Genomic DNA, 12,609 nt, shown 5'->3' with positions numbered 1-12,609 from the left:
AGAGAAAGGCAAGATACCCATACAAGTCTTCAGGACTTATGGGAGTACACACAACAAGGGTGTCATTTATGACATATTTCCCAAGGAAGAGGACCCGCAAGACGACGTCCTCAATTCGGAAATTGAGTCAGAAAAGCCTCACGTGGTAGCCGCTCGAAGACTAGGCAAGTCAAACACGGCGGTCCTCACGTTCGATGGAGAGAAAACGCCTCGATCTGTTCTTTACGGCAAGAGGTACATGCGGGTATTCCCGTTCAAACCAAAAGCAGTAACCTGCGGGCACTGCCACCGTCTAGGACACAAGTTCGATATATGCCCGAATACGGCAGTGTGCCCTATATGCGGAACCGACCATCCAAGACCAACGGACCCGACCCAGGGACCTGGATGTTCCGACACTACACCCTACTGCCAGGGATGTAAAAAGAAGGGCCACCTCGGAACCGACCGCAAATGCCCCACAAGGCGGGAAACCAACAAAAGGATGCGGAAAGACATCAAGAGTTTCAGAGAACAGCACAAGCTGCAACAGCAACAACAGGAGATAGGAAATAGACCAGTCAAGACCTCGGTACCGCCCAGTGACAACCTGTGGGCCAATAAGGTCAAACAGGGTCTCTCGCCACCACCGTTACCATCGCCAACGGCAGAAGCACAAGAATTGCGCAACACGTGCAACTTCCTCAAGGCAGAGCTAAACAGACTCAACACCATCGTTCAGTCTCTACAGGAGGAAAACAAGAAGTATAAAGAATACGCCAATCATCAACGGGCACTCGCAGCCCAATTCTTTATGGAAAAATGATTAAGGTACTCCAGTGGAACTGTCAGGGGCTTCGCAAACGGGCGGCGGAGCTTCGGATACGACTCCTGGACAAGCCCGATGAACGTCATGACGTAATGCTACTTCAGGAAACTAACACGTCAAGCATCAACTTTAGCGGCTACACAGCCTCCTCCAGCCCATCAATCACATCCAAGCGCCCAGGTTACTCGGCTTCTCCACCGGGAAAAGCTAATGTCTACGCAAGGAGCGACTGGTATCAACACCAGGTCGACCTTACTCCATACTGTGATGAACACCGAGAAGTGGTTGCAGTTCGCGCAACGGTTCAGCAGACGAACCACATTTTTGTGTCCATCTACTACAGACCGCTTAGAGACAAGACGCATACAAGAAACCACGGATGGATCGCTCATCTGCACGATGTATACCCCCGAGAGCAGAAGCACTACGGCGGAGACTTCAAACTCCAACACCAAACGTGGGGCTACGCACAGTCTTCGAACGGAGCGGAAGATCTAATACGTGAGATGCAAACATTTCGTTTGCAATTGGCAAACAAGAAAGGAACCAAGACAAGACTGGGAGGAGCCGGACAGAAGGACACGACACCAGATCTATCATGGACGACAAATCAGTACATACAGCATCAAAAATGGAAGTGTCTCCCAGACCCATGGGGCAGCGATCACTTCCCCATTATCTTCGAGTTCTCGCCTACAAAGAAGGTAAAGAACATGACGAAGAAACGAGTGGCCAAGACCGTTCACTGGGACAGGTTCAGGGACGTCCTTAGGGAAGACAAATCAGAAGAGTCCAGCTTCGAGAGCCTCCTCAACAGCGCCCTGCAGGCAGCCACAATCAAGACAAACGTTGAAGAAGACGCTCCTAACCCTGATATTTTCCTTCTCAACCTCTGGGCCAAGCGACTGCAAGCGGTGCAGAAGTAGCGAAAGGGGTACAAAACCCCACTATACTTCGTTTCAGCTTCCGTCCGAGCGCAGCCAAAGCTACGTGTGGCCGGAGCCAATCACACGCCGGCAATAGGTCACGCGATCTGGCCTGCACTTTTGTATCACTCCGCTGCGCCGCCGGTCGGCCACGCCGCCCGCGCTCGCCGAGTATTTCGTCTGCTACGGGTGTATCAACGATACCGCCTGCTACAGGTTTAAAACGTGCCCTTTCACGTTCTGAAACTTAGTCACAGAGGATGTCAGTACGTAGGCTGGCCGCTGGCATCTGTGTCCGAGCTTTCCACCTGTTCGGCATAGTTTCGAGTTCTAAGTACACATTGCAAGGTCCCCGATGACCCGGCCGTTGATGTATCCTTGTATTGTTTGGATATACCAGGGCTCAAGGCGCAGTCCTTTCCACCAGCTTCTCGGCGTTCAATGTGATCGGCAGGTAAAGGGGTGCCCTGATTTCGCCGCGTATCAGGGAATTGTAGTGGCCCGGACGCTTTGCTTGTTTACAACGCATTCGCGGTGCGACGCGGCCGGAGTCTCCAGCCGAATTCGAAAGTAGACATTCATCAGGACTTCTCGGGCCTGACGCCTAAACGTGCCTTTGCGAAAGGGCGTTTTGAAGCGACTCGATGAGGAAAGCAGCGAAGCACATGATTCGGCGATTACGGGAACGAAATCACACAGAAAAACCGCGCGCTGCAGCCGTGTTGCCAGCGGATATACATGTTTTCGCCAAACCACATGCATTTACATATAGTAATAAAAACGTAAACTTTAGAGTTTTGATTCCTTTAGTTGCAAATCTTTCTCAGCAGTACACATCTGGAACATTGTGCAGTTTTTACGCACAAAACAGCTATTTTAAAAGAAATTGCTTTTGTGAACTACTTTGTGGTGCGTAGGAATGCTGTTCTCAAAGTTGCGAACCGTCCCGCAGCCTTTGGCTGCGCTCGGACGGAAGCTGAAACGAAGTATAGGCAGGCAAGCTATTACTAGAGCGACGGTGGAAGCAAAGGTGTACGCCCAAAAACTAGACTCACGCCGCTGGCTAGATTACAGCGCTTCACTTTCCGACAAGACCTCGATCACGAAGCTCTGGGCTACGAGTCGAGCCTTGCTCGGAAAAAAGAAGACTAAGGGAGCGACGCAGACACTAGCTCTCAAACTGAACAAGTCTGAGGAACAGTTGGTCAGAATGTCGGGAGATCTCTTCTTTCCTCAACCTGACCTAACCGGCTGCGCCCCCCCCCCCCCCTTACTATCAAGAAATTCTGGCTCCCGATCACGAGATGGACCGTCTCTTTACGCGCGGAGAACTCGAGTGTGCCTTGAATCAGGGGAAGTTGCACACGGCACCGGGATCAGACAAAATCACTATGGCTATGCTACGAAACCTCCCAGACAACACGAAAGAACAACTCCTAGACATGATCAACCAGATCTGGGAAACTGGCAAACTTCCCCAGCAGTGGAAGCACTCCCTCGTCATTCCAATTCCCAAGCCGGGCAAAGACAAAGGTGCACTCTCCAGCTACAGGCCAATCTCTCTAACGTCATGCACATGCAAGTTGATGGAACGAATGGTACTTGCAAGAATCGTATGGCATCTGGAATCTACGGACGCCTTCCACCCCGCCCAGACAGGGTTTCGACCGAGTCTCGGAACGCAAGAAAGCCTCGCCCTCATATCGGTTGACGTAATACGAAACATCAACCCCAACCGCGCAACCATCAGAACAATTGTGGCGATTGATGTCAAGAAAGCTTTTGACTTGGTCCCACACGCATCAGTCATCAACGAAGCCCGAAGACTCGGCATAGTCGGAAGGCCGCTGAACTTTGTCAAGAACTTCCTTGAAGGGAGAACGTTCTCGGTACGCTGCGGCTCGCACGACAGCGAACCGAGAGTGAACCGAGTCGGAGTCCCACAAGGCTCCGTGCTGTTACCAACGCTCTTTAATATCGCGATGGCAGTCCTGCCTCACGAACTTGCAAAGATCCCCAACTTGGGCTTCACCGTGTACGCGGATGACGTCTCGATATGGACCAAGAACGACGACATTGCAAGACAGCAAGACACTCTACAAGCGGGCCTAGATACAATCGAAGCCCACCTATGCAGGGTGAAAATGCAAGCCTCTCCGGAGAAAACCAATTACACCGTAATCGCACCGAAAAGACACCGTCTCGCCAAGATTGCAGAACAACTAAACCTCGTTCTTGCAGGCAAGCGAATCGAGCCATCCACGTCTGTCAAGATATTAGGGATCACTATTGAGGAGACCGGTAAGGCAGACATCTGGCTCCAGGACACACTAAAACATTGCAACTCTGCCCTTAATGCCATTCGGCGCATCTGTAGCGCAAGGGGTGGAGCGTCAGAAGAAATTGCCAGAAGAATGGTCAAAGCTTTAGTAGTTTCGCGTGTCTGCTACGGGGCTCGACACTACTGGCTGACCAAGGCGCAATGGCAGAAGCTCGAAGCTCTGAACAACCAAGCAAAAAGAATAATCACGGGCCTGCACAAGTTCTGCCCCCTGGGCAAGCTGAACGAACACGCTCAGATTAACTCTCTACACGAAACCGTTGTTGCCCGCACGGTCGCACACGGGGAGAGACTTAAGCACACACGACAAGGGAGAAGGATCCTGGAACTCCTATTGAGATGTACCGGAGACCTACCCAAGCTACCACAGGAACTTCCGCCATGGGAAGATCACGCAGAAATCACAGACAACAAGCCAAGCACGCGGAAGGGCGGCAAAGAGCAACAAGACCGCCTCGCTAGGGCACACATCAAGATGACGGAGGCGTGGGAAGAACGAACGAACGGGGATCGTAGCTGCATACACGGACACTGCTTCGATAGACGGCCCAGTCACTCTAAAGACCGCGGCTGTTATCTTTCCAACACTAGGCACAAGCGCAATCAAGAACCTTCCAGCCCGCACCTCGGTGAAAGGAGGAGAACTTGCAGCAGTCCGCCTTGCCCTCGAGACGGCCCTTGCATTACCTGAGCCACCACTAGAGCATCTCCGGATATTTACGGACTCTCAGGAAGTGGTAAAAGAATGCAGAAAATCAAGAAGCCCTAGCGTAGACGTGCGTAATATCAAGAAACTCGCCTCACTGCTACTAGCAAGAGGCACGACTACGAGAATAGCCTGGGTTCCAGCACACGCAGGAATACCCGGCAACGAAGAGGTGCATCGACTCGCCCGCGCGTCCCTTCTTGCTCCCCGTGACCAAGACGATACACCTTCACTGCAAGACCACGACCACGGCTACGCTCACGTCCGCGATCGGGCACCGGCTAGTCGAGCGCGAGAGGAAGACTGCAACGATGGAGGGTACGATCCAGGAGAGCAACGTGCCCAAATCAAGCAAGAATACCAATCAACACTCTGGGAGAAACTTCCCCCAACACCAAACCCTCCTCTGCCAACAGGGTTTGGAAGAAGGGCCAAGGTCCTCCTGACCAGGATCAGAACAGACACAACACTAACACCAGCGCGCATAGCATCTTGGAGCCGCGGGAAGAGATCCGGCACCTGCACCAAGTGCAATATGGGTGCCAAGGCGGACACTTTTCACTTGTTGTGGGAATGCCCCAAATACAAGATCACCAGGTCGAAGCACCGACCGAGTAACGTCGCCTCTCTGGAAGGTTGGACACACCCGCCAGGCGAAGAGGACAACAAGAGAAGCATCCTCCGAAGTCTCATAGATTTCATCTACGAGGCGAACCCGGATATCTTTGTTTAGCCTAGTTTAATTATTTCTTTTTTTTTTTTTTTTTTTGCCAGCGTCCAGATTTCGCAGCCGCCGACGCACTCCCCCATCCCTTACCCTTATTTTATGGCCAATAAACGCTTTCTGAACTGAACTAGGAAGTATTCACTGGCGGCCATAGCTGTGTGCGCGACCGCTGAGCGCGTGCTGATGGCGAGCTTCCACAGTCCTTTTGTAACGTGCATTCCGCACCCTCGAGATTGCCGGTCTTAGCAGCCTATTAATGTGGGTTCGCTCTGAGCATGCGCTCTAAACAGCACCCACAAATATGGCGCCCAGTGAATACTCCTTATAGTAAAACAATTTTTTTTGCAATGTCCTGATATGCCATTTCAACGCCTAGCATTAAAAAAAAAAATTTTTTTTTGGCGTGTCAGAGGCTTTTAATTAGGCCCCCAGCTAAGTTTGTGTACAACGGTTTTTTTTTCACAATGTTTTTCGTAACTACACGAGTTATATGCAAATTCCAAAAAAAATGTAAACGTATCAGCAAAACATAAAATGTTTTCTTCACAAAAAACAAATTCGTAGAGTTCAGAGGTTTCTTTATCCAAATTAATTTTTCCGTACATATCCCAGGCTTAAAAAAATAGCGGCGTCTTTTCTGGCACGGAATGATCCCACTACTACTACTACTGCTACTACCACTACAATGACTACACTCTCAACAAAAGGGTTGTCGTGGGGTACTAGCTTTGGGGTAGTCAGAAGCCGTCACAGATATCGGTACCCCACCTTCGTTATACTGACAACCCCGCGGGTAATCACACGGCACGCAATCAACAGGTTGCCAAAGTGAGCACCCCCAAAAGCAACATGGCGGCTGGCAAGCGACAGTGGAGCAGTACGAGTAAGGCCTAGCGAGCTGGACTGCTTTTTGCTAAAATACGATTCTCAAGTGCGTGCGCCCGTTCGCGGCCTTCCGTGCGCACTGAAGCACTCCAAAACGCGCCTCGAACCACGGACACCGCACGTATTACGAGTAGAGGCGACGATGTGAAAGAAAGGGGAGGGGGGGGGGGGGGGGGGGGGCATTTAAGGGGGTTGTCCGCGACTGCTTTCACGCGGCCGGCTGCATTTACTTCGCGACCAGAAAGCATTCAAGAAAGGAATCGTATAGCGACAAATGAAATGATATCTTTATTGAACAGAGCGTCTCCTTGCTGTGCTTGCCGCAAGTGATCCGGCGGTTTCGGTTGACAGCGGCGAGGCGAAGCATCACCGATTTAAGCGGCGTCGGTTCCGATCGTTCAATGCTCCTGCTCACCTGTTAGCATTCGTTATCCACTTCCAAGTCCCTGGTAATCCTCACCGCGTTTGTGCACGCACTTCGCGCTATTCACCGCACGGAACACCCATTCAACTGGCTATGAGACTGATCCCACTGGGACGAGAGGCTGAGAACCGAACCCTTTGGGGCTGCTCCGTCAGCTCCGTAGAGCTATGGTGCCTGGATCGCGTCTTTGACTGGTGTGTTTAGCGTCCTATCCCGCCCATACATCAAAAGTGGTCCCGATGTGGCAACAAATGACGCGAGTGTCATGCTGTTGCCTGTCGCGATCCTGGCGGTTGGCCGTAGAAATGCTGGCGAAAAGCACGAGCGAACGCGAGTGTCGCTGTCGTCACGGCGTCCCTTTAGACGTCCCAAATCCGGCTGCTAGAGCTACCGTGAACTGTCACAGTGGAAAGCGACCTGCAGCAGAACAGGCATCTGCTACATACACCACAGCTGTTGAGACGCTGCCAGGGTCGCGACCGGCGACAGCATGACACTTCTATGACGTCATCAGGCGGAAATCGAGGGACCACTTTTTTGGCCGCGGTAAACACACCAGTCGGAGACGCGTTCCAGGCACCATAGTAGAGCCATGGAACGCCTCCATGTTTTTCACTCAAATAAGTAGACATATAAGCGCGCGACTCCTTGAATTGGGCGGCGCCACGCGCCACCTAACGGACAGGGCTCAAACTAGAAAAAAAACGGTACCAACAGTCTTTGCGTTCAGCGCTTCGCCAGACATTCACGTACGTACATATTCTACTACACACTTCACACATACCCGACATACAGACACCATATCATTCTACACAGGAACGCGTTCAGACACAGCACAAGGTACTATATGAGATATTGACACTCTACATTCCTATACACACGTCTAGTCGACACCGCCACCTTATATACTGCTGTATTTTCTGTGACCGATTAGGATGGTGACCACTGTCATATTTTGCATAAATACGAAAAGACTGTGCAAGGTTTACGCGTATATATTATTTTCCTCTACTGCCCTTAGGAAAGCGCTCGTATCTCTAATGTAATCCATTGCAAAAGTGAACTGCAGGTTATGAATAAATTTGAATAGTTGCTACACGTCACGTTTTGATCAGTTTCGCTTTCTCGCTAGCCTACACTTTAAGTATACAGAAGCCTGCTTAATTAATTGTATTAATTATCGAAAACAATTTCTGCAATCACAACTTTCTGAACACGCTGATGCATTTTCTTTTCTCTTTTTACATATCCGAATGACTTCAGCGGCGGTTGAGTAAATGTTGAGTACACTGAGCGCGCGCAGGTGATTCTAGCGAAGCCCGTCCGCCGGTCCTCCCCGAAGCGTTGTTTCAGTTTTCTTCTTTTCGCTACAATTGTTTCTGCTCAAGCGTGTGTCTTTCAAATATGCGTTCTATGCGCTCGCGCTCGCGCCAAGAGGACAGTGCAGAATTGCCGCTTTCGGGCCCGTGCCTTCACCTGCAACGAACGCGAAATACGTATGCTAAATTATGTAAAGCCTGGTTCAGACAGTGGCGTTTGACTGCGTCTGACTGCGTTGCGGCAGCGAGAAACCAGGGCATCCCTGCTGCTTACATCGCGTGCGAAGATGATTCCTTGAATTGGATTCCACGCTTCATACGAAGCACAGTCGTGCCGGTGAGTCGCTTTCGGTTCTCGACGCAAAGCTGTCAAACTCATTCAAACGCAAGTGTCTGAACCGGCCTTACCGCTCATTCACACTGGAAGCGGATCCGCGTTTGCAAAGCGGTTGCGAACGCGGTTGTATAAATATCCAGTACGATTGCACGCGCACTCCATGACATCAAGTGCGCGTGCAATTGGACTGGATCTTTATACAACGGCGCTCACAACCGCTTTGCGAATGCGGATCCGCTTCCAGTATGAATGAGCTGTTGAGCATCAAAGAACGCCGAGAACATAGTTCTCTGCGCTGCACCTGCTGTCATCTCCAGCAATACATTTTCTAAAAAAAAAAAAAAAAATCTAAAACAAATAGCACGTATATGTTTGCCAATGCATTATTTTTGGAAATTTACTTGGAATCTTTTATATAGATAAAAGGAACGCGTGCTGGAAGGCCTGAAATCCTAGTCCCTCTCGAAGTACTCCGCCTTGGATGACACATACTTGTTTGAGCATTTTTTTTTATCGAGTATGCTCGATGAAATGTGCCAAATGAGCCAGTGAAGGCGAATCATGTATCCCGAGACAGAGAAATAGTGAAATACACGAACATGATCGCAGATATCTGTGTAGGTTCGTCCCGTCCGGCCTGAGTCGTGGTGTGCAAATCTTCATACTTCACTGCACTTGCAAGCAAAAAAATTGGGTACGACAGGAGCGCAAGTTCGGCGGAACCGAGGAGGCCACTTGCAACTGAACTGCACGCAGAACTGACCGATCACACCTTTATTGAGAGCATGCTCTTTACTGAACCGCACAATAAAAGACGACAAGAGTATCTCGTCGGACGAACATTCAAGTAAACTCACGCCTGTGCGTAGCTTTCTGTGCTTTTCTAGAGATTTGGTTAAATTCCTCGAGCACGACGCCAGCTGCCAGCTGTTGTTTACTGTTGTACATCGTAAAACCCGCGACGGAACCAAAAAGGAAAACCGCGATACTTTTTATCTGCCTCGGGTTTTAGTAGGTGCGTACCAATGTTGCCTGTACTTGTTTGTTTTCTGCCAGTTTAGGCGAAATAAGCCACACGCTTGTTTCGAGCGGTTTAAATTTGAATAAATAATAACCAACGCACAAAGAAAACAAGTTTTAAGTACTTTTTGAGATTTGTGAAGTGACTTTTACTATTAAACGACTGCGTGCACTTGAATGTTCAATTCAAGAGTTTATAAAACGTGACTACCCTATGCTTGTCACCTTCCAACAGGGTGCTAACTCTCAATGGCTCGAGCCCAGTGGGTAGTTAGGTAAGCCTGTGGGGTAGTTACAGCCGTCAAAACGCACGATGACGAGGGGGAATGCTCACTTTTTCTTAGAGTGTACTACACTACAACGACTAATCCCCCGAGCGAGTTATTGACGAGACCCGAGCGTGCAAGCAGACCGTCTACAAAAGGACGAGAGTGATTAGAGATAGAGTGAAAGACATCACGAACTCGCTGCGGTGATAATGTTTTACTCATTTTTATTGTGTCTTTTGTTTCTCGCTTCGCAGAATAAAAGGAGAGCATGAGTTGTATACACAAGAAAAACAAAACTGCTTTACTTGTTTTCCCTTGTTTGTTGAAAAAAAGCCGCTTAAAATAAGCAAAACGTCTTTCTTTTTTGTCCACGTACAACCGGGAGAAAGAAACAACAACTCCATCTGGTCACTTATATTGAGCGTTTTAAACAACGGAAACGGAAAGGCCGTATATTAGGGAGTTTTCGTAGATCGTTTTGATGTCTCCGCTACGCCTCCGCTACGTTGTCCGCTACGTTTCCGCAACTACTGCCCATGCGCCAATCTAGCGCAGACCTTGCGGAGTTGCGGACGTGGTTGCGGAGGCGCCTTACGAAATAGCGGATCTCGAGATACACTGGCCCTTTGATTGTGTGTCTTTTTATCTATCTTATTTCATTAATACATATATACGCGTATAAATAAAGAGCACAACGATGACGACGTTGAGAGGATGACACCCCGGGCGATGGCGGTGCCTCAATCTGAGCGCTGGTGCCTCGGAGGCGGCAGCTTCTACTTTTGACTGAGCTACCTCCTTGAAGCCTGATGCTTCGACTGCAGTGGACTCCAGTGAGCAATAGCGCCATACTCTTCCGGAGGCTCCTTCATGCACCGATCGAACGGCGCGCCAGATCCCCCAGCTCGCTTCTCACACCCCCAACCCGCCTCCACGAAATCTGGACTTCTGCGAATCGGACTGCCCTCCTCCCCAAACCAACAATCCATGTCGTCGCATTATCATGTTCACTAGACGCGGCACCGTGGTCCTCCATGGTACAAGCTGGTGCCTTTCCGCGGAGCCGCGGCTGTCCAGAGCCAAATAAATAAAGTCTAAAGACTAAAGACAAAAATCTTTGCTGACAGTCAGTACCGCCTTAAAAAAAAAAAAAAAAAAAAAAAAAGTGTTTTTCCGCTTATAGAATACAACTTCCAAAGCTACACCATACCAGTGGCGCACATTAGTGAAGTAACATAACACCGCTTTGGCGGCTCCGAAAACATCAAATACACATCCTCTATTTCACTCCAACTTAAACTGGACAATAAAAGTTGGTCCCCAAGAACGCTGAGCCGCTGCATCTTCGGGAATTGGTGGAGAACGCGTCCACGAACATAAAAGAGCGCGAGATGGCAAAGAGAGGATTGGCTTTGCCTAGAGCCACTAAATAAGCTGCGCTTAGAGTATCGGCACTCCGTACCCCGACATTGTTGTGGGCGCTGCCATTTTGGCTCGTATGCAGAACAGACGCAACGGCCGATCGTCATGATTCAAAAGTGCGACTTCCTCAGCATTAGATTCGGTGTTAGGAAGGTCATGTAATATTGCTTTGCTCTGTCGCGAACGGTTTAAACATTTGTGGAGGGCGGAAAAGCATTTCCTGTGATTTCAGATAAAGCTTCAAATAACTGGCAACCTTAATTTTACGACACAATATGGCCAAGTGTCGTTACTCTGAAGCGTAGCTTATTTAGTGGCACTAGCTTTGCCGAACTGAATCTGGCTTTAGGCAAAGCGCGATAACCGCAAGCTGGCAAGATATGCTACAAAGAATTTATTTAGAAAAAAGATTAACATTCATAATCGTAAATTAACCATGTGTTGTGTTCGAAAAGAGGCACTCTGATAAAACAAATATGTGGTTGCAGTAATAGTACGCGTTTAATGTTTTATATAGTGCTTTCTACGACCGCTAGTGGCGTTTTCATAATCGCAGTACCGTAGCCCGCAGAGAACGGTCTACGAAAGCCCTTTTTTGAGTCTCCGCTATGCTTCTGTTAGCGGGTCTCGTAGCGGGTAGCGGATAGCGTTGCGGAAAGGCCAAAACGATCTACGAAAACTCCCTACTGCTTTTTTTTACTTAAGTGCCATTTTACTTCGAGTGCACTGCAACGATTACTACTACAAAAACTAGTACGGCTAATAATACCACTACTACTGCTGATACTACTACTTCTACTACTAATAATAATAATAAGGTTATTATAATATTATTATATAAATAGTATTACGGAGAGAACAGAAAACCTGAACGGCCACCGAAACAATTAGAAGTAGAACTCCTTATTACCGAAAGAGTATATATTTTTCCCACACTTACCTTCGCATGCTTCGTCACGTTATGGTATGCGTAGCACAGGTGAGTTATGACGCAGGAATTCTTGATGAGCTACGAAAGAATAAGACTCAAGCTCGCACAGAAGTTATGCTACCCAGGATTAATGTCAAAAGGGTGCTTCGGGTGCAGCGTACGCGTCAATGACCACTCTTTGTATCGATTTCACGAGCATGGGCACAGCTTTTAATAATATTGAAGTTAACCACCTACAACTTACTTTGACGTAAAGTTTTATTGCTCTCTCGTGTACTGATGAGCTAATTATTCAATTACGAGTCATTAACTTGCAACGAACTTCGTCATACTGATTCCCTTCTTATTTTGTTTATTTTAGCAATCGCTGTAATATCGCTCTATTAAATATTACTTAAGTTAAGTCAATCTGATTTATTTGACTTTTTAATGATTTTTTTTTATTTTCTTATGGTTTTAGGCGCGCCACCTGAAACCAGGGTGGGAAAAAATCA

General features: G+C 48.7%; 1 pseudogene; it reads left to right on the top strand.

Moving 5' to 3' along the window:
- Positions 1 to 3,878: 3,878 nt before the first annotated feature.
- Positions 3,879 to 5,514, top strand: LOC120846769 (annotated as a pseudogene).
- Positions 5,515 to 12,609: the final 7,095 nt, after the last annotated feature.

The sequence above is a fragment of the Ixodes scapularis genome, unplaced genomic scaffold (genome assembly GCF_016920785.2).
Source record: "Ixodes scapularis isolate PalLabHiFi unplaced genomic scaffold, ASM1692078v2 PGA_scaffold5__190_contigs__length_132052651, whole genome shotgun sequence".
NCBI lineage: Eukaryota > Metazoa > Arthropoda > Arachnida > Ixodida > Ixodidae > Ixodes > Ixodes scapularis.
This window is presented reverse-complemented; position numbering and strand designations above follow the sequence as displayed.